General features: G+C 42.3%; 1 protein-coding gene across 2 annotated transcripts in view; it reads right to left on the bottom strand.

Annotated features, from left to right (window-relative positions):
* The window catches only part of JAKMIP1 (janus kinase and microtubule interacting protein 1), a 258,178-nt gene extending 236,838 nt beyond the window's left edge, over positions 1-21,340 (bottom strand). For both annotated transcript variants that reach the window (XM_090035563.1, XM_090035564.1), the window contains exon 1: positions 21,235-21,340. The gene's annotated coding sequence lies outside the window, so the exon portion shown is untranslated. The remainder of the gene's footprint in view (positions 1-21,234) is intronic.
* Between the last annotated feature and the right edge of the window lie 849 nt (positions 21,341-22,189).

The following is a 22,189-nucleotide window of genomic DNA, read 5'->3' as shown; positions in this document are numbered from 1 at the left end:
TCTATCCAGGAAGCTAATCAAGGACATAAAAATGTTACCTTAGTGAAGCTACAAGTAAAGCCACAATTAATAAGTTTTATCCAGTATCAAATATGCCCTTGATTAATAGGCAACACAGCTTAAGGAAAGGTGACAGATGGTGAATGGAAGAAAAGTAGGGCAAGTCCTCAAACTGTCAGAATGCTATTAAAAATATTAGAAAAGGCTGAGTATCTCTGCATTCAACATGCACCTTTCTATACAGTGGGGGTAGGCAAATATTTTGTGGCATGAAAAAACAGAAGCTACCATTTTCCTGAAAGGAAGAAATTGCTAGGTCTTAATCACTTAAAAGTCTCAAGGAGGTCAACACCAATCTCAATGTGTTTTCCTAAAACAGACTGTAATAATAATGTTCTCGTCTCCCAAAGAGATTCCCATGTGCCATCTTTTTAATTCAAGTATCTTAATGGGAGCAAAAGAAAAAAAATTACAGTCAGAGTAAATATTATTTTTGCAATTCTGCATTACTGGAATGCATAACCTTAAAACTTCATGATTCAGTAGTTTTTAGAAATCACTATTTCCATTTGTGGCAGTTAGTTTCAGATTTTGATTTAAGACTTCTTTCATCTTATTCTCATTGTTCTAGCAGGGGGTGGTATTACCACTAAGCACTGTGCAAGCTTCCTCACAGGTTCAGAAATGGATTAGGAATTCTGATTTTGCTATTCTTTTTTATTCTTGAGCTAATATTTCTGATCATGTCAAACCACAATATTGATTTTAGATGTGAATAAACATCCATTAGAAACAAAGATGTTATCTCTACTATCAGTTTTCTAAACATGGAAGAATTTTAACTTTGAAGCTGATGGTTTTCATGCCATTACTGCTGGCAGCTGATACTACACCAGGGAAATCTGGTTCCTAGTATACCAGAACTAAAGTTGACCCCTTAACACTACTGAGAGAGAAGTGCCAATTAGCCAAAGAAACTATATTTATTGGACCACTGCATTCATAAGTGTATTGAAGTTGAAGGAAGTCTTCCCATTGACATCAATAGGCTTTGAATCAGATGACAGTCGAGTGCCCCATCAACCACTCTGCTGCCTACAGCCACATATTTCACCCTTCCAGCTAGCTAAGCAGCTTTCTGCCTAACCTTTTGCCTTTTACAAACAAAGGCATTGTCAGAAGTGCACCAAATTCACCTTACTACAATATGTTATCATTCAGAAACCTACAATACTCCATTATGCTAAATCTGTTACTTTCACATCTGAAAACCATGCAGACTACAGGTAAGTGAACAGCCATTATTAACTTTTGACTGGAGGTCAAGACAGGATAGTTCTGGAAGAAACGGTAAAGAAACTTGTTTAATGCCTAATATAGGCCACATATTAGGCATTAGACAATATAGGTCACATACAGTGACAGCAGCAAGCAGACTCGCTGTTGATTTCAAATGGGACTTCAACAGTTTTCAGGATCAGACCCAAAATTTACACATCCCACCACTCAGGAACCTATTTTCTTGTGTTTTGTCATTAATACAAGCATATGTTAGGCTATATAAATAATATGCAACATAGTAACTTATATTGCAGGATTGTTATTAGCCCTAGCCATGTACTTGTAAGCAGCATCTTTCAGGGCCAGATTGCAAAATATGCCAAATATATCAAAGATTAGGAGAAATGTATTTCGCATATACTTCTTTGTACCAGCAGTATTTTAGTAGTTATAATGAAATGAAGAACAGTGCCCAGGCTCACAAGTTTTCAAAAACTATGTAGTGCAGACACATGAGCTCTGACTATTCAATACATTTAAATTTAAAAGTACGTGACAAGTTACCTTCTAATTCTTACAAATTGGAAAAAAATTAAATGAATACAATGCTACAAAAATTTTATCTACTCATTTATTTTCTTCATTAATTGCAATGCTGAAAAAGGTGAACAAGTCACACCACTATTTAGAGCTCCATTGTGTAATCCTGCCACCTGGGAAAGATTCTAGGGTTGCTACAGTCTAACCCAGATGTACCTGGCAGAAAGATCACTACTTATTCATCTTTCCAGCTAACAGCAAAAGAGTGATTTGTATGTCAAAAATTGCTGCACAATACTAAGAATTCTCCAGATAAAAAGCTTGATCATCAATATGTGTAGTATCCTTAAGGCTTTTCACTTCTATTTGTAATACGGAAGCTTTAATTTTTCTTTGCTGTAAAGTTAACAAGCATGCTACTAGAAGAGACTTTCTGAACACTTTCAGAAAAAAATTAACCTTTGGAATTATTTTACTAATTAAAAGTGACAGATTTCCAATCGCTGAGAATCTTTAAACTGACAAGCAATGCCTTCACTTATAAGTCAATGGGCCTAATACCAGAATAATCACATGAAGTTCTATGGCCCATTCTTAGGGACCTACTGAAATTGCAATTCCATGAAAAAGTACAGGTCCCACAAAAAAGCACAAAATTGCAGAATGGGAGAAAAAACAAAAGGGAAGTTGCAAGCCTGTGAAAATGGCACCAGGCCCCACATTCTGCCGGCAAAATTGGCAGACAGCTGCCTTGAATTTGGTAGTTTCCTACCTATGGTAAATGGAAAGTCAGATTATCAACAGAGTTTCTTCCTACCTTAAAATCCAAAAATAGGAATTACTTTTTTTAAGAAGAATTTATAGCCCTTGAGGAAATGTCTAATAGAAGACACACCCTCCCATTTCAGACTGCCCCTCACCTACCCCTCTGCACATTCATTTGCCAAAGAGGATCAGGCAGGAGGCTGGAGGTGAGCCATGTCATTCAGCAACATCTGCCAAGTGATCAGGAGCGACATTAAGGAAACACTACAGACAGCTCAGTTCAATCCTTCATACGGAAGAGCCTCAGTAGCGACAAAAGGCAGAGGTAAAACAGCGAGTAACTATTGCAAAAGGGAGAGCACAGCCTTCATGGACACAGCTTTTGTCCACCAGCCTCAGAAACAAGCCGCTCTCAAGCAGCCTGTTTGAGGCATTCAGAGATAGGACAGAATACATGGCATAGTGATATCAAACACCGTAATCAGGAGAGGAAGGAAAAACTATCAAAAGCCAAAGAAGAAAAGGATCAAGAATTAGTTTCATGAACTAAACGTGTGCAGCTATCTGCTTAGATCATAACATTCCATATTAAATGCTTCGAGGTTTGGTTACCTTAAAAACATTTAAATGCACTCATTCTTCACTCTCACTAGGACACAGCTAAGCATACACTGGGGAGGTTGGTGGAAGAGGGCTGTTTTTATTTTTAATCACACTGTACATGTAATAAAGCAGTTTAAAATGCTGGCACAGCCACAAGATCCCAGTCCAGCCCCAGAGCAGCTCCCTGCCTTGCAGCAGGCCCTGCCAGAGCTGCTGGGGCCGGTCTCTATGGAAACCCAGCCCACATTATCAGTCTGGCTGAAGCTAGGGTCTCCATGGAAACCAGCTCCAGCCATGCAAGCAGGGGCTGCTGGGAAATGGAGTACACTGCACTTCATCCACCCACCCTAATCTCTTACTTAAATTACATTTTTCTCTCCTATAAGTAAGAAGGGACTCGCTGCGATTTTATATTTTTCCCCAAAAGCATCATACAATCTCATTAACTGTGGTTAGTGCAACATGACACCTTATAAACTAACTCATTTGGAAAAGTACAGGCTTTTATAATATCAGGTAGCAGATAGGTGATCTATTCAGTTTTCTCATATATTAATAATGCAAAATCATTCTGGCAGAGAAGCGCATGTACAAATCTGCATTTTGTCTCTTAAAGCCAGACATTGAAAATAATTATGCAAATCGGGGCCAATTTCTAACCCTCTGCGGAAGACCATGTCATACAGACCTTGGCATATGCCATATTCTAAAGCAGGAGTTGTCAACTTGCAGTATGAGTACCCCTAGGGGTACTTAGAAAGGTCCTAGGGGGTACATGAAGGCAGGCAGAGATGAAGTGCTGCCACCCACCACTCCATTCTGCCGCCTCCCAGAAACAGGGCCCCGGGGGGCAGCGGTGCCCCTCTGCAGGCCGCACAGGTCCCACCAGCCAGCTAGACAGGGCAGGGGGGAGCTCACGTGGTGGCCACCAGCACCATCCATCATCCCGCGCTGCCATTTCCCAGCACCCTATGCCACCACTGCACACTGCTTTCCCACAGCCAGCTGCACATGCGTCTCCATGGACTGTTAATGGGCAGCACGCAATTATAAATTTTTTTTTTTTAAATAAAAAAAATGTTTGCCCTGATTTGTGTGCATTTGCCATAGTATATATAGCTCAAAATAAAGTCTCACTCTTGTATATTGTGTGTAGGAGAGTGTGGGGGAGGGTGTGTGTGGGTGAATATGGTGTTTGTAGGTGGTTGTGGAGATGTGTGTGGCGGCAGGTATGAGGTTTTTGGGGACCTGTGGGTGTGTGGGGGAGTTGTGGGGTGTATAGGGAGTGTAGCTGGAGGGTTGTGTAGGGGGCGCAGGTGTGTATGGCTGGGCACACATGGGCCCCCTCCTACAAAAATGCCCCCTTCATACATGCCCCCCCCCACATTGTGCACAGCCCCTGGTGTCAGTGGCAGCATCAATTGGTGGGCCCTCAGGGCATTCAAGACCCATGGCAGGCGAAGCCCCCAGGACTGTGCTCCTCCCACCCCACCCTGGGCCCCTGCTGGTCCAGGCCCCAGGGCACCGGTGCAGGCCTGGGCCCCATGCTCCTGCCCAGCTGCCACTTCCCTACTGTCCACCCACTCACCACCACCTCTCACCTGCCTGTCACCACCCAGTTGCCACTTCCCTACCATCCACCCACTCGCCACCACCTCTCGCACCCCCCCTCAAATCTCCTGGCAGGCCAAATCTAGCCCACATGCCATATTTTGACCACCCCTGGCCTAGACAGCAAAACCACAGTATGCTCAGAACCTAAAAAAAGATTCTAGTCATGAACTGACTTATGCAAAGGAACAAAGAAAATATAAAATAGCCATGATGCAAAACTGCTAAAAGCTGTGCTGATGTAAAATTATAGGTTCATTATTTTGAAACAACAACTATAATTTAGATAGACAAACTACACTGCAAAAGGTGGCAAGGTTTTTATACAGTCACTTTTTGCACTATAAAAAAAAAAAAAAAAAAAAAAATCACACTTCAAAGATAGTTAGTTAAATAAAAGACATTACACATTCATTGAAAATCTATAATAAGCCAGCACCAAACTATCAAGTACAAAGTTATGGTGAATCTAGAAATCCCAAGTTTCAAGCAGCTTTTACTGCTGTTATGTTGAAAAATGTCATTACAAATATAATTTTTTAAATCAGATTATAAGAGCAATCCTAGAATATGAATTTCTGAAATCATGAAGCCATCACCAACATCATAACTCAGTCTTATGAAAGTGCCACTTCATTGGACAAAATAAGGAAGCGTGTACTGTATAACAAGGAAAACCTGGAATGCACTAGATACAAGGGGGGGGTGGAACTTGGTGTGATACAAGAGGCTTGTAGGTGTCACGTGCAAGAAGGAAGAGAATTGCTTTAAAAAAAAAAAAAGCAGGTTATGGACGGGAAAGAAAAGGAATAATAAAGCTACTGTATAAAATATAAAGTTTATATTACTCAAGAGGGTTGGGGAGAATGCAACTGGAGAATGTGCTTTACCAATGATGAGAATAAAATGCAAAGACAAGTGCTTCTACTGTACACAGATATTTACACTGATGCACGTGGCATTTTTTTGCTAGCTCAATGCTTCACATGGAAGGATGACTAGATAATTTGTTTTTCTGCTGTCATGCCAGTACAAGGAAGGGTAAATCGAACAGCCAGTTTTCAGAGCAGTGCTGCATTATCAGAAACAGGGTGATATCTTTGTCTCCTTGACATACTTCCACAGCTATTATTCCGAGAAGAGTAGGAGATCAAACTCTTCTGGCATCAGAAGATGAAATAACTATCTGCACAGAACATACTAGCACCATCACCCTTTTTCAGGAACACAGGTTACTTAAACCCAAATTACAGATGGTTTCTCCCTTTTTTTTTTAATTAAAAGATTTTAGCCCTGATCCTACAAATTGTTGCATATGTAAGGACTATACTGAAGTTATGAGGATCAACACAAATGTAGAAACAGTCATAACAAGCTTGGATAAGGGCTTGGTACAGCCCAATATCACTAGCAGCCATATTATCAGGAGTTCCTTTTTTGTTTCAATTAAAACAGTATATTTGGGTTAAAATGCTATGCTGCAATGCTTACAGTACTGTTTTCATGATGGAGAACCAGAGGGAAAAAAATGCAAAATGTAACAGAACAGTTCAGATAGTGAAAACTAACTTTTACAATTGTTTAAAATAATTTTAGCTGCTGGAAACACATTTTATTATATTATTTAGAAATGTTAATCTGTCCAGTATTTCTAAGGGCTCACCTGCCTCCAGGCTTACCCCAAACTATTACCTGCCTTTTAAGGCAAAATTCCCTGACTGTTCTTAGAAACCTCCTGCCTGGACTTGAGTGTACTTTGAACATGGGCTAGCTTCCCCAGCTGAAGACATAGGCTAAAGCCTGGGCTCTGAGTGCAGAACTCAGTCCCTGCATGGCAAGCTGCAAGCAAGAACTCTAATTTTTATAATGCAGACAGAGGGATAAGGGTGTGGAGGGAACTGGAAGAAGTAAGTAGCAAGCAAGGCAACGGAGGAGGCTAGAACCTGTTCAGCCGTGCAGCCTGCTCTGGGGTTAAGAAACCTCTTGAACCACATTCAGAATTTCCTTGTTCTGCTGTCAGCAAGCTTCTGTATGCTAGTTCAACAACTTATTAAGATCTACCTCAATTTTTCCCCACACTTGCAAGATGCCGCTTGGAAATTATTTATGCGAGAACCTTGCAACGTTTGGTAAAACTCTGAACCTGGCAAGCTTTCAATAACCATCTACATAGCTTAGAAGCCACCTTCACCCTTGGCATACTGTTCAGTTTGCAAGTGACAAAAAAATAAAATAAAATCTACTGTGCGCAAATAGTGAGATTCCAAAACTACCCTGGAAAAGTGGATTCCACTTCTAATCGCCTTATAACTCTTTCCTGGTCTAATATAATGTTAAAGCCAAAGTGCTTTAACCCCCTGAACTGGTTAAAAATAATTACTTCTCTTTCTTTTAATTATACTAAAACTGAAATCCTGACTATAGTTCATCTGTGTGGCCTAGGACATCGCTTGAAGTAGCTTTCCTTTCTCAAAGGAAAAAGATGAAATAAAGACATATCTAGATGATAAAAATGTCAAGCATGGCCTGCCATGATCAGAACATAAGAGGGGAGATGGGAGTTCTTGTCTTTATTGCTCTGGACAAAAACTAATACACACTTTCATTTTTTTTTTTTTGACAGGGCTTTCTATCTCTGTTGGACTGTAGCAACCATCCTTGGAGACAGGACCTTGAACAAGCATAGGAAGAGGAAAAGGCTCAGGAATAATATGCTGCCTCGGACAAGTCATATGAAACCCTGGACTGCTGGGAGGAGGCGGGGGACAAACGACATAAAAGTGAAAACGAGCAAGCAACCAGCCAGGAGAAGAGGTAACACCCAGTTTTACTATAAGCTGTTTGCACTTAATTGCGGTTGTGTTTACATTTGCAATTTGATGCTTTAATCTAATTATTTACCTACATCCGAGATGCCTGCACTGCTCTTCAAGCAGTAGAGTTAGGGTTTTTATATTATTTGTTAATAAATTGGTTTGGTGGTAAAGCACGTAGGGACAACCATGTGGCAAAGAAGGAAGAAACAAGTTGTATACAAAGTTTTTAATCAAGTATCTAACTTCCCTATGGTCACATAACCAACAATAGAACTAACACGTATTATTTTGCAACAGTACACAGTCATATTTTCCCACCGCTGTACCTCTTCTACCCACACACGTTATGCCCCCTTCACCACCCTCTGTCCCAGTTCCTGCCTACACACACACCCTGCCCCCCTCCCCCGAGAAAATTCTGTCATTTTACTATCACTCTCTCTCATGCGTTACCAATATCTGCCACCTGTTAAGTGTACAATTCTGCCAGATGTTCTGAGGTCATTTTAATACCTTAATGAGGAAACTACAAGCACCCATGTGCCACCAGTGGTCCCAGTACAATTTGGGAAGACATGTCTCTCAAAAACGACGCTTACTTCAGGCACAGCAGCAATATGCGCCACCTGCAGATAAACCGTACTATTAACCGTCTCACAGAACTCTGCTACCTCACCACTCACAGTTGACTTGCCAATGCCAAAAACTTTGCCAATAACCTGTAGCTCCTGGAGTCACCAGCTCCCAAGTGGCAACAGCAACCTGGCTCCTGAACTGGCATAGCTGCCCTCATTTGCTCGTTCTGGCACTAAATAGTCAAAGACAACTATAGGGATCATCACTGGGCCTCTCCTTCTTAATGTGGAAGATCTGGAGCCACTGTTGATCACCCAATGCCTTTCCCAACAGTATGAGCCTTTTGTTATGTACAAGGTGTCCTGGATCAGAAGTGACGATCTACGTACAGTAGTGTAAAGGTGATGATGTAGCCACAGTGGTCCAAAAATTATGTGAGGAGCAAGGATTCCTTAGGGTGATATCTTTTATTGTACTAACTATATAGTTGGGGTAAAGTTAGACAAGCTCCCAAATTGAAGACATTTTTCTCTCAGGACTTAGAAAGAATGTCTTGAATTCAAAAGCTTGTCTAACTTTATCCCAATTAGCCCAATACAAGATATCACCCTAAGAAATCCCAGTCTTCCAAAAGGAACACACATCAACTATAGCATGCAATAGATGTCTCTACCACCTTCCAAAGGTGCTGAAATGCCTTCCTCTATCCCCAATATCCTCTAACTAAATCCTCTTGTAGTAACAGCATAACTTTAGGATCATAGGCAAGTAGGGTTGGAAGGGACTTCACAAAGTCATCTAGTCCAGCCCGCTGCACAAGGCAGGATCTCTCCAGATTAAACCATCCCAACCAAGTGTCTGTTCAACCTGGTCTCAAAAACTTCCAAGGATGGAGAGTCCACAACTTCTTTAAGTAGAAGAGGACTTCGTTCATCTACTCCATATTTCCTTAGCTTATTAAATCACAAGATTGCGAATGAGATTGTCAAGATTTGCTAAAATCAAGGTATATCACATCCACTTTCTCCCCACATCCAAAGAGCCTGCCACCTTACCACAGAAGGAAATCAGGCTGATCAGGTTATGACTTGCTCTTGGTGAAATCATGCTGGCTGTTCCGAAGACATTAGCTCCTACACTGGGACGGTGGAGGATCAGCTTCAATCTGGAGCTGATCCCTGGAGAAAGGCCATGTCTTCCCCTAGCTCCACCCTGAGCCCTCCCAGCTCTGTTGCCATCTCTGGACGGCAGGGGGAGAAAGGCTGTTCTGGGGTTCTCTTAGCCCCACTGGAATGGGAGGGTAGTCTGCAGCCCTCTACCCCCTCTCACCCCACTAAGGTGAAGGGGCTCCAACCACCAATTCCCTACTCCAGCGAGGCTGAGAAAATGCCAGACGGGACCTCCCTCCCCTGCTTTCTTCCACTCCCATCCAGAGACACCAGATCAAACTGCTGCAGTAGAGCAAACAGAAATTAATGAAGCCACTCCAATTACAAGCAGCTTTATTTGAACTCTCATACAATGAGTGTTAATTTGTCATGTGATCAGCGGGCTCTGCAGCTGTGCTCTTCTGTTTGGGCACAGCTTTACAACAATTTCAAGGGGCTGATCATTTCTGTCTGCACCTATTGACAGGCTTTGTAAATTTAAGTAGGAAAGTCCAAGATCAAGACTCAGCTACAAGCACAGTCACACCCAAAAAGAAAGTATGAACTAAGCATAGCTAACTGCCCCATCAAAAGTATGCCACACCCTAATTTAGTAATGCAGTGGTGCTCAACTTTTGGCACTCTCTCATCCATAGGACTGTAGCCCTGCGAGCTAGGTCAGGCACATACACTAGTGCAGGGCCCAATCCTGACATGTGGGATAGACCAGGGCCACCAGATCCCTGCATGGGGACTGGCCTACAAACATGCCCCACACTCCTCATCTGGTCCACGGAGCCAAAAGGTAGAGCACAACTATACTAATATATGGGATTCAAGTGTTGTTGAAAAATTAATTTAAGTTGTTAAGCACCCACTGACTTCAGTGGGCTTTGGATCAGGGCCTCCATTTTTATTTGTCCCTTAAAGTGTTAAGTGGATACAAGACAACTATTCCATGTCCTCCGACCAAGGTGAATGTGATCAGTTGAAAATTATTTCTAGTCTACATATCTGTAGACTTTTAGACAAAATTCTAGGTGTTTTTCTTCATCTTTTCAAAACAAGTAAATTATTCTGGACAATGGCAGCATATGATAGCTATTCCAAAGTAACAACCTGCACAGGCACTCATTCCAGAATCTTCTAGATAATTGTTAGTCAGCTTCCATGTATAAACGAACCAAGTTATACCTGGTATATATATCTAGAACACATCTAAGGAAGTGGGTGGATTTACACTTCTGTAACTGAGATCAGAAACTAGACCACCATCCATTGTGAGGAAGACTATTTCTTGTTCGCATGTTACAACTCGAGAGAAAATGCTATAATCCAGCAACCACATGCTGTATATATCTTACAATCAGAATGTTTCATGTAATACCAGGAAGCAAAGAAATAAATAAGAAAAACTTCTGAAATAATTCAAGAGTTCATGGATATACATAAATTCCCAGTGTACAGTTCTATTACTGTAGCACATATCCAAGCCAAATTAAGGTTGCAAACATTTAATAGCAAAAAATAGAATGGTAATGCTTTAACTACATAGAGCATCTGTTTCTGTATCATGCAAAAGTGTAAAGCAAAATTGGAAAACAAAGAACATATAGCACTTTGGCATCAACAAAACTGCCTACCCAGACACCCACTGCTGCCTATTTTTTCCACTCACACATTCTTTAAATTATTTCATGCACTCCACAGCTCTCGCTTATTGGCATATTCATTGCCCATACAGCTTCTTTGGGCTTGCTAACCCACAATACCCAAACTGCAGAGATGTAGCTAATCTATAATCTATTCTGGAGTAAAAGTGATTTTATTTCAGGAGTGTCCATATGGGGGTATTATTCCAGAGCAGCTCAATCACACTGGAATAGCTAGCATTTCAGCTACTCAAGGCATTCCAGTCAGATATACAAGATTCATTCTTCCAGTCTTCTAGTTCATCAACATACTTTTGGTATGAAGCTGTGGTCCCCAATACCTTGCTTAGAATTAAGCTACCTTTCCATTTATGCCTGATTTTCAACTCATCCATACCTCAGTATTCACAAGAACAGAAAGCAATCCTAATATTTTACGTGCCATGCTTTAATCCAGCAAAAAAGTTTTTCCTAGGAAGTGTGGGTAAGATCAGGAATACCAAAAGAGTAGTTACAGTATTTCAGATGTCCACGTCAGCCATATTTCAAAAGTATTTTCAGGTTTAGTTATTTGTTTAATCTTGGGATTTTTTGGTTGGTTGATTTTTTTTGGGGGGGGGGGGGGGGGGGGGGTTGGTGTGGTTTGTTTTTTTGGACTGCTTATATCTCCAAAATGACTTAGTCCATCCACATCCCCTAAATTTGATTTGGTACTCTTGGTCATTCCCTGCTAGTTTACTTGGTTAATACTACCCACAGAAACATAATTCAAGCTACCCTCTAGTTTAATTATTCTGAAACTGCAATGTCCTACTAGGCCAAAAGATAAAAATCAGCAGTATGCATTGTTAATATTAAGTACATAAAGATTCTGTCATTAAATCTAATCTGAGGATACATTTAGCTATATCAAAGTTTGGAAATTTTTCCCAAAAAGAAGCAGAACTTTCAAATACTTCTATAGCAAAAAGTCAGATGATTCTTCATTAGGAAGTGCCAGTTGAAGTGGTGCTGTAGTTGAAGTACAATTGGAAGGTGGTATTTTTAATCAAATCACCTGGCTACAAATTTGTCACATTTTCTGTTATTTCAATGCAGAACATTGTGATGTATTTCCTTTTAAATAACAGAATAGTAAATAGGATGTTTAATTTGACATAAAAATTGTAAGAAAAACTCAAAATTAATTTAAAGGATGCAACTAAGATTTGTTGTAAGCAATGAAAGATTATATTGCAAGAGAGAACTGGATAGATCCCTAAACTATTAATTTCAGTTTCTCATATTTGGATGTGAGGGGTAAGAAAGCGTTACCTTTTCTTCAAATCATTTAGAACATTAGTATATAAAAGTAGTAAGATTTTAGGGTAAGACAGTGTTAACCAGAATTCACTGAAACAGATTTTGCCTGTAACATTTTTATACCTGAACATACCGGAAATCAGATCTTTGGGATGACTTCAACTGAATTTCTGGTTAAATCACTTCTTTGTTGATTTTCAAGGTTTTTCCTTGAGAGAAGACTAAAGGAAGTGGGCCAAGAGGACATCTTGCTCAATAGTGTAGCAATTCATCTTCTTTAAGATCATAATTTGCCTTTAAATCATATGCATAAGCCATAGACCACATCTTTTCATCTTCACTTCCTCTATGCATAGTTGTTTCGCATCAACAACAATATATAACACCTTTAAACTTTTATAACATATATAGCTTCTGTTCTGATTTTGCATGAATCTGTAGAGAAGTACTGCAACTGATCCAGTTATGGCTGTTACATGGGAAAGAAACTTGGAGGGCATTATGTTTTTCAACAATAATGGATAAGCCTTATGGGCAGTTTTACACATGCTCCGGGGGAGAGAGGGAAGGGGCAATGCTTTAATTAGAGTGGCTGTGAGAGCTGCTTGGATTAAAGCACCATCACGTCTTATGTATCAGCACCCCTATGCTTGAAAGTGGCAGAGGAGCACTTGAACTAAGCTTGAGCTTTAGTTCAAGCAACCCCGCTGCCATTTTCTAGTGTGGGGACACCAATACAGGAGACACAGGAAGCTGCTGGACCACAGGAATTGCCACACTCCAACACACTTAATTAACTGAATCTGCTCCAACACACTGGAATTCCAGCGCATTGGAGCAGTCTCCACACTCATGTATAGGCACCCTATATGTCCAGGCATTTTACTGACTTATAGAAACTGTCGGTCCTATTATAAGAAACATGCAACAGTTTCTATTTCCCTACACTGGATTTAGATACCTCTTTCTTTTAAGGATATTCCAGAAAATTGATCAGAAATTATGATGAATTATCAATTCTTCTAATGCACTAGTTTAGGAATAAGCCTCCAGTATGTTATTTGCTACTTTTGCACCAAAGCAATACTTTGAATGCAGCTGAAATATTATTTTAGTTAGTAGTACCATCATATGTCCTCATTTAGAAAATAAAAATATTATTAGCCCTGTTAAATTATTTGCATGGTTGCACAGGAGGACCCTTTGTGCTACACCTACTTATTTGGAACATGTCTTTTTAAACACGTTGCTCTCTCTGCTTCTAATCATAAAAAAAACACTCCTCCAAATACAGACTGAATAATTTGTATATCAATGTTTTTGTTTTCTTAGCCTAGAAAATCTGTTGTACTTTCCAATTTTTCACCTATACCTGCCTTAGAATTCCCTTCTATCCACAGAAGCCACCTCTGCAAAAAGCATATTTTTCCCCAAACAAGGGAATAACATTTTGTACATCTAGTAGGAAACAATACATTAGAAAGATATGCAACACCCTGTCTTTTTTTTCCCTTTTTTAGTCCTCATAAGCTAAGCATGTGGCCTAGACAATCTTCCCAGCCTCTAGCATTCTGTGCATGCAGAACAAGCATTCTGGTCAACCTGCTGTAAAACAAACAGAGCCCTATGCTTTTTAAATGAAAGTAGATTATCTTTGAGAATGGAGTTTAAGCAGGGGCCAACCAGTTTCCATCATGTAGGATAAACAATTATGTTCAATCCAAATTTTGAGCTTGTACAAAGAGGTTGCACTAATGAGGAAATAATGGCTTTGCGATCCAACAGCCATCATTTGTTTTTGACCTCATTCCACCCTCATATCAAAGAATCAAGAGCTAAAAAAATACTATGTATAAACAATGCTTACACTTAGCATAATATGAAAATTAAAAAGTTTAATGACTGCATCCCTGTTTCTTCAGTGACTCAAGGCTTACTACAGTTTATAATTATTACGGAAACTTTGGGGAAATGAAATCCCCTCTTAGTTTTTTACAAAAATAAGAAATAGTAACAGCCAAAGCATCATGCAAAAAAGCTAAAAGGATAATTATCTTTTCAAGAAGTATTATGCTGGGTAAAAAAGCTGAAGGACTGCCTTCATGAGAATTAAGTCCATCACCCATATCAGTCCATGGAATGCTCTTAGTTTACTACAGTGCATTTAAGTTTACATTCTTATCATAAAGTGAGCAATTCTCCTGAGAGTTAATATGGACAACTATGGATACGAATAGGATAAGATGCACTGACAGACTCTTCCTTCTGGTTCAAATGAAAAGTTCAGAAATGTAAGAGACAGCAAGGATTAATGGATCCTTCCATAAGAAATGAACATCAGCAACACAATCTGGATAGGATCCAATCAATGAGAGAACAATTATAACAAAGCCTGCACAGCCCACTGCTATCCGGTTATTAATGAAACATGAAGACAGGATCTGTTTCAATGGAAATGTCAAGATATTGCTCAATTAAATTGGACCTGTGCAGCCTAGAAGCACTGAAATAGTTATGCTCTCCGCTCTAGGAGGACAGTTAGCATTATACAACATCAATTCTCAGCACCTCCTCAGTCAGTTTAGAAAAGCCAACCTCCAGCAGCATCATTCATTCACTCCAAACTGGAATTCGGACATTGCCACATACGTTTAGATCAGGGCAGAAAAAAAATAAGCAAAAAAGAAAAGTATTCTGAAATTACACACCTAATCTCAGCTATGTCAACCAAATCAAATACAAACCCCTGTATCAGAAAAGTCAAAGGCATTCACCCAGCCCACTTCAGTGGTCAAGGAGATACCACTTAGCACATCAGTACCATATAATGATTTATATATTGGAAAGAGGGAACAACGTAATTCAAGGAATAGATTCTGAAATGGGGAAGCTTGTACCTTTAGTTCCCCAGCTCAAATCCAACCCAGCTAGGCAGGGCTGGGAATGAAAATAGTTACCAACTGCTAGCACTTCCTTTGTTAACATAGATGAAGGGTTACCGTGACCTCAAACCAAGTCCTAGTTATAAAAGTCCACATAAACAAAACCATACCAGTACTATCATTGCCATTTTGGACAGTCTCACTTCATTTGGAGAATGAATCACCCCTCGTCCCAATATCTGTTCACTGGAGAACACCACTGACAGAAGTACCTAGAGAAGGTAACATTGCAGCTGCTTGTTTTTCAGTCTCCAAGAACAGTAAACTGACATCTAGCTCAATTTCTAAACAAGTAGATGACAAAACATCAGGACTAAAACTTAAAAAGAAATTGCTTAGGGGAAATAAAATAATAAAATTCTTCTCAGTCTTACCTTGACAGTTAAGCGAAAGCAATAAAGAAGTCATGCCCAAAATATAAAGCTAATAATAATTACATGTATACCAGACATTACATAGGTGCACCTATGAGAGGTTTTCTCCAGAACACAACGGATTTCTTTGTCAGCACATGCTTAACATTCAAACAAAAGCAAAAGTGAAACTGTTCAAAGTACAGTGGTGTCACACTAAAGACATTTCCGACTTGAGCAAAGATGTAACAGCCAGAATGAAAACAAGCGACAGAAAACTTGTAGCACCCAATACAGTCACAGTGGCTCCGACACAGAAGGTAAATTCCAGCTATTCCTGAGGAAAATAGGGCTATGATTAAGTTATAGGAGCAGTTAGATACATGACAAAATGGGAACATGCTTCAGGTACATTTCAGCTTTGGATGCTATCTGTCCAGGTAAAAGAAATACTTCCTGAAAAGAACAAGAGCACAAAGCCACACTTAAAAAGAAAGAGTTGCTAAATTACGTTCTGATCCTGTAATGAGCTCCACATTGTGCAAAGCTAATTGGGATATAGTAAGCAGCACCTGAAAGAAGTCCACAGTCATGACTACTCTGGATTCATCTCCAGAAATCTTGTAAGGCTCAGTATAAACTATTATGAAACTAAAAATGAAAAGAAAGACAGCTCTAATTCTCATTTTTTTCAGTCTAGCATTCTACATAAGGCTATCCCACAACTGCTAAAAAGCAAGGAAGCAGATATGCAAAGCTATTTTCAATCATCTTCCATCAAAGAAAATAAAAGACACTCTGGCCTATGTTCCTGGAAGAAATGGAGCTAATCCAACTCAGTCATTTGTTTATCCATCGCTTCTAAACGGACATTTACATTCCTTTGGGTCAAGCGTGTTTCACTGATTTCCAGACTCTTGCCCTCAAAAGCTTGTTCCAGTGAATCAGGAGACTCTTGAATTATCAATAAACAATCACAAATCATAAAACGAAACCCTTCCCCAAAGTCAAAGAATGAGGCAGGAGATGTTGCCTTAAGACCCAAGATGTTTCTTCTTAGTCACAAAGGCATTCTCCCCTAGTCGCCCCCTCCCCTCCATCACTTCTGTAACATCAGAGAATATTTTAATAAGTGCACTATGACTACATAGCATTGCACTCAGGAATAAAAGTTAAAATGTCATGTTGTCCACTGCTTAAGTTGTGCTCTTTATTCTGGTGTCTTTGCCCCAGCCTTTCTCCCCGCACATACACATACACCCCCATTCCATACCACATTTCCTACTAAACTAAGGAGGGCTACGAAGGTTTTAACTACCTACGCCTTTAGAAATCCTGCATACATGCAAAAATCCATGCAAAAATTGTTCCAAAATTCACCAAAATGAAAAGAAAATGAAAATGTTCCAAAATTCACTAAAATGAAAAGCCTCCAATAACTGAGGACGAAACATTCCTTGGAAAAGTACAAGTTAGAAACAAAAACAAATCACATTGTTTCTGTTTTACAGCATTCAAAATGGGCCTATCCCTCATATATTCATGGCGTTTTAAGGGAAACTATTATAGAACATTTCCTTTTACCAAGAACTAGGGTTTGATGATTTGGTGGAGTGGGGGGGTGGAAACAGCTGTGAACAATTAAAAGAAAAGATCAATATTTTTCGTGAATTTTTATTTATGAAGCGATCCGGGGGGGGGGGGGTGCACGACAGACATGGACTTTTCACATGAAAAATCTCAATCTCTTCTTCCTGCCCTAGAGAAGTACAGTGTGGGTGTCAACCCCCCCCCCCATGTTACATTGTGAGCAATTCTATCCAAGGTATTTTATTGTCTGTGAGTAAAGCTATTAGTGGCTTCCCTAAAAAAATGTGGGAAAGCAAAATGATGAACTACATTGCTCTAAATTTTGGTATTGATTATTAACACAAGATTAAAATGTGCGTTTTTGTGTTCGTCAGTGAATACCCTACACGGATGGAATTAAGGCTGCCTGTTGCTTGTTCAAGACAAGGGTGGCTGGGGTGGCAGAACAAAGATAATGATAACAGGAGACAACACAGTGATCAGGAAAGGATAAGTGGATTTCTGAATGAAATAACTAGTTATTTCCTCATTTTTAGAGTGTATGTCTGAGAAGCCACTCTAACAACCTTAATTTAAAGTTAAAGGTTTGCATACATATATCCTAGGGTTTTCCATTATATACCAGTCCAAAGAGCCCAGGTATCATTCTCCCTACTTCTATAACTAGACTTTGTGGAGTGCAGGCTAACCTTACTTTCCCTCATGTCTCCATGTCAGCTCATATGGCCATCATGCTAACCAACCATATAGCCCTGTCCCCTTTAACTCCCCATGTTTATTATGGTTTGCCTCAGGCACTCTACTATTGTCTATTGTTTATATTTTTGAAGGTAAAAACATTGATATTATTTGTCATTATGCATTTAAATGTTGAAACATATTAACTTTGCTTAAATGCAAAGTAGTAACAGAGCAATGTAGCCTGTGTAGAGAGGTAAGAGCCTTCTCTCTAAAGCAGTTTAGATAAAAGACTGACCTCACTTTAGAGGAGCAGTTTAACTGAGTATATTATGCTTCTTCATTGTATCAAACTTGTAGGGTTAACTTGCATTGAAGGGCCCAAATACAGCAGCAGTAGTAAAAGAGTAAATTGAAGAACAGGGCTATAAGGACTTCTTATCCGACCTGGAGAAGCAGGAATGTGCATCGGGGCAATGGGAGGAATCAACAGGCTGCAGAAATGAACAGAAAATGAGGACGCAGCAGGGCTTGAGCTGAGTGAGCCTTCAGTGGAAAAAGCACAGCAGCAAGACATTCTGCTCTGATGAAGAACATCTAATATATGAGGAGGTGTGCTGCAACAAGTCCCAGGCAGGGCAGGTCTTCTCCCCAACCCTATGCAACATCTGAACAAGGCCTGCTTCCTCCCTATGCTTAGCATTCTGTTCTCTCTTCCTCCTCGTCTGCGCTCCCCACCTTGCTAATGCCTGGCGAGTCTGAGGAACCAACAGGATGCAGCTGAGATGCATGTGGGGGGGTTGATCAAACATATGCATAAGGAAAAAAAATGTGTTTGTACGCATATGAACATACCTCTGCTCCAAAGCACTAACATGTTAAGGGCCCCCTGAAACCACTAGAAGGGAGCCAAAGAAGCCTTCAAGCCCTACTGCCCAGAAATACTGGGCTCTTTCAGCAAGAGGAAATAAAGGAGGAAATGCTTCTTCTTTCTTTTTGAAAAAAACAAAAACAAAAAAACACAGTATAACCAGGATTTGACCAAGTCATAGAGCATGAGCTATTAAATAAAACAATCAAGGATAAATCCTCTGACATCCCTAAAGTAATGACAGTTGATGGCAACAAGGTTATGACCGGATAAATACTCAGCTTCACCGCAAGCAGATGCAGACCACTATTTCAAATGCCAGGACAGTCTAAATCCTAGCTTCAACCCTGTCCTGGCAGGATCAACTGCTGAGGGAAGAAAAAAAAAAAAAAAAAGAGGTCTCCACATCTATTAGACATTTGGCCTATGTGCATAAAAAAAACTGCAACACTGTCAACACAATATTAATATTTGACTCCGTCCATTGGCAGGTAAAAATCTTGGACCTCAAGACAACAGGCAAAAACCTGCCCCCATGGTCAAACAACACAAGCAACTTAATGCATTACTGTGCAATTTTTTTTAAGAATTTTTTTTAAGAATTACTTCAGGCACAAAGATCAAACATGAGAAATGACAGCTCAATAGGTGGTTGAGAAATCTAAGCAATGGAGAGCAGGGATTTTAAGAATAATAATGATGCCATCATCTCAACCTTAAGTATATTGTAGCCCCTGCATTATAAGTGTTAGCTATAGCATGATTACTAGTAATACAGGTGTATTTGCATTACAAACACTGGCGTCATTCCTGGAAGATAGTTACACAAACACAGTAACAACTATTGTAACCTTCCTGTGAAGGTGCCTCGTTAATTACTCCATGTTCCCCTACCCTAATGCAAGTTGTCCGTCTCACAGATCTTCTAACCTGATGCCCAATTCCTTCCATTCCCTTATAGTTATGTAAAACTTACAGCAGAAAGTGTCTATAGGCATCCTAGGACACACTGCAAGCACATCTGTACCCAATATTAGTAGCTGCAGTAGTGAGAGAAGGCACACACACATGTTAGCAGACATGAGGCCTAAGTAGGTGGCACTGTTATCAAGGAGGGAAAGAAACAAAAGAAAAGGTGCACTCGAATCATAGACAATGAGGGTTGAAAGGGACCTCAGGAGGACATCTAGTCCAACTCCCTGCTCAAACAGGACCACCCGCAACTAGATCATCCCAGTCAAGGCTCTGTCTAGCCAGTTCTTGAAAATCTCCAAGGATGGAAAGTCCATCACCGCTCTGGGTAACCTGTTCCAGTGTTTTACTACCCTCCTAGTGAGAATTGTTTCCCCAAATATTCTAACCTAAACGTCCCTTGCTGCAACTTGAGCCCATCGCTCCTTGTTGTCATCTGCCAGCACTAAGGACAGTCCAGCTCCATCCTCTTTTGAACCCTGCTTCAGGTAGTTGATGGCTGTTACTAAATCCTCTCTCAGTCTTCTCTTCTGAGGGGGGAAGTTATTTAGTCTGAAGAAGTTATGTTCTCCAGCCCCCTCACCCTCTTCATTGCCCTCTGCTGGACTCTCCAATCTGTCCACATCCTTTCTGTAGCAAGGGGCCCAAAATGAAGCAGAATCCATTTCCCTCCCAGCCATCTCAGAAGGGTCATTTTAAATATCCATTTTCCTGGGTGAAAACAGATGCCATTCATTTGCCTCACAGGCAGCGCAGCGCAGCACATTACTCTAAACAGATAACAACAAAATACAAACCCCTGGCTTGCTGGCTGAGGGGGAGGCTGCTCCCCACCCTCTTTTTTATGAATTTATTTGTATTAGATCAAAATAAATCCCCAACCCCACAACAAGCAATGGCCTCAGCACCCCGGGCAGCGGGGGAGGTGGACAAAGAGAACTGTTGTGGGGGAAAAAAATTTTTAAATGTCATTCAGGAACTCGAGCCAGGCCAGCAACCAAGGCAGCGACTGGAGCACCCAGACCACTCAGCTCCCCATCCCCTGCGCCGCGCCGTTGCCATAGAAAAGGCAAGAGGAAAAGCTGGCTTTTAAAAATTGCTTTTAAGAGGCAAAAGGGAAGTCCTGGCAGCAGCCTTTACGCCGCACGGTGCCCAGGTTCAGGCCCATGCTCCGGGGCCAGGCCTCAGGGCATCCTTGCCGAGGGGAGGCAACGCCCCAGCCCCTTTTCTCCCAGGAGGAACCCAGCTGCGGGGAAGGGAGGGGACGGCGGGCGGGCTCCCCGGACAGCCCGGCCCGGCGCTGCAGGGACCCCGCGGGCGGGGCGGGGCGGGGCGGGGCGGGTGATGCCCCGGGCTGCCCCAGCCGCGCCGCGCGGGGAAGGGCAGCGGCACCTGCCCGAGGGTCGGGGCAGGACGCGCCCGGTGCCCCCGGCTCTGCCGCCCATTGCTGGCGGGGGCGTGGGGGACGCGGCCCCGCGCCCCCGGCGGCGGCGGCGGCAGCAGCATCCTTCCGCCCGCGCCCGCCCGCACTCACCGCCGGCCCGTGCCCGGGAAGTTGCCGCCGGCGGAGCCCGCTGCAGCCGCAGCCGCAGCCGCAGCGCCGCGGGGATGGAGCAGGCGGCGGCGCAGCCCTGCGCGTGTCCGCACCTCGCCCGAGCCGGCTCGGGCCCGCCCCCGGGGCCGCCCCCGCCCCGCCCCGCCCAGGCAGGTGCTGCAGCCGCCCTGCGCCGGCCCTCACCGCGCGGCTGGGCGCCGCAGACACCTGCCTCCGGTGCGACGGTAACAGGGCATCTGCCGCGTCATGCTGCCCGCGCTAAGGGCGGCTCCCGGAGCTCTTAGCTGTCTGCGCCCTGAAGTGGTTTCCGCAGCTCCAAGTCAGGCTGCTGCAGGGCGGGCTCCTCTGCTCGCGCTGCCCAGCGCCTGTCCGGGAGATGTGCCCCGAGCTGAAACACCCCCCCCCGCATCCCGGCATCTCTCCCCCCCCGGGGAGCAGCCTGGCCCCGCGCACCAGCCCTCTAGCGGCAACTCCGCTGCAGCCCCTAGTCCTGCCCCTCCCTGCTCCTGCACCAGGCCTCGAGGGGCAGGTCCCCCGTGCAGGTGGGGCACAGTCCCAGGTGACCAGACATCCCGGTTTGGCTGGGGAGGTCCCAAATTTCAAAGGTGGGCCCAGCTGGTTGATTAACATTTAAGCAAAAGTCCTGGACTGGCCGGGATGTGGGGCATAGTCCAGCAGGGAGGCAGAGCAGCATTGTGTGCCTCCCGGCTCCACCTCCCTGCCGGCTGATGGGAGGGCAGGGCAGTGTCCCAGATTTCCTTATGGTCACCCAGCTTCTAGACTATGGGGGTGACTGCTCCACACTCCAAGCTAGTACTAACACCAACCAACATTTGTGCAGCTGATTGCCTAAGGTGTAAGAAGGCCCCTGATTTCACTGCAGGGAGGCAGGGGTGTCCTGCGTTGCTTGTTTGGTAGACCCATCATGATTACA

The sequence above is a fragment of the Crocodylus siamensis genome, chromosome 2 (genome assembly GCF_052110815.1).
Source record: "Crocodylus siamensis isolate JL-2025a chromosome 2, ASM5211081v1, whole genome shotgun sequence".
Classification (NCBI taxonomy): Eukaryota; Metazoa; Chordata; order Crocodylia; family Crocodylidae; genus Crocodylus; species Crocodylus siamensis.
The sequence above is the reverse complement of the archived record's forward strand: the minus strand, read 5'-3'. Positions and strand labels throughout refer to the sequence as shown.